The sequence below is a fragment of the Suncus etruscus genome, chromosome 8, assembly GCF_024139225.1.
Source record: "Suncus etruscus isolate mSunEtr1 chromosome 8, mSunEtr1.pri.cur, whole genome shotgun sequence".
In the NCBI taxonomy this organism is placed as follows: Eukaryota; Metazoa; Chordata; class Mammalia; order Eulipotyphla; family Soricidae; genus Suncus; species Suncus etruscus.
In genome coordinates this window covers 50,988,566-50,989,178 of record NC_064855.1, presented here as the reverse complement: position 1 = coordinate 50,989,178, position 613 = coordinate 50,988,566, and the positions used below count along the sequence as shown (strand labels likewise).

Here is a 613-nt window from a genome sequence, read left to right as displayed (position 1 = left end):
GCTGCTTCTTCTTTCTTCTTCTTCTTCTTCTCTTCTTCTTCTTCTTCTTCTTCTTCTTCTTTCTTCTTCTTCTTCTTCTTCTTCTTCTTCTTCTTCTTCTTCTTCTTCTTCTCTCCCCTTCCGTCCCCTCCTCCTCTTCCCTCCTCCTCAATCCCCTCCTCCTCCTTCCTCTTCCTCCTCAATCCCCTTTTCCTCCTCCCCTTCCTGCTTCTTCTCCTTTTCCTCCATCCCCCTCCTCCTCTTTCTTCTTCTTTTTTTTTTTGTCCCCCAATTCACAATACAGACCAGGCAAAGGGCCTGGGTTGATGTGTATATGGGGTGCATTTACTGTACCACCTCATTCTATACAGCCAGTGTAAAGAACACAGCCTGTGGTAAGAATTGGGAGGGCTTTTCTTTTCTTTTGAATTTTTAATATATATATATATAATACATATATAATATATATATAAATAAAATCCTTCACCATTGCAACATTCCCATGACCAATTTCCTAAGTGTCCTTCCTCCCCACCTTACACAGGCCATCTAGAACAGGGGTCTTCAAACTACAGCCCGCGGGCCACATATTGTATTTATTCCCATTTTGTTTCTTCACTTCTAAATAAGATAT

General features: G+C 41.3%; 1 non-coding gene across 1 annotated transcript; it reads right to left on the bottom strand.

Annotated features, from left to right (window-relative positions):
* Positions 1-258: 258 nt before the first annotated feature.
* On the bottom strand, positions 259-391 carry LOC126016560 (small nucleolar RNA SNORA51). The gene has a single exon (XR_007498354.1). It is a non-coding gene; the product is annotated as a small nucleolar RNA SNORA51 (small nucleolar RNA).
* Positions 392-613: the final 222 nt, after the last annotated feature.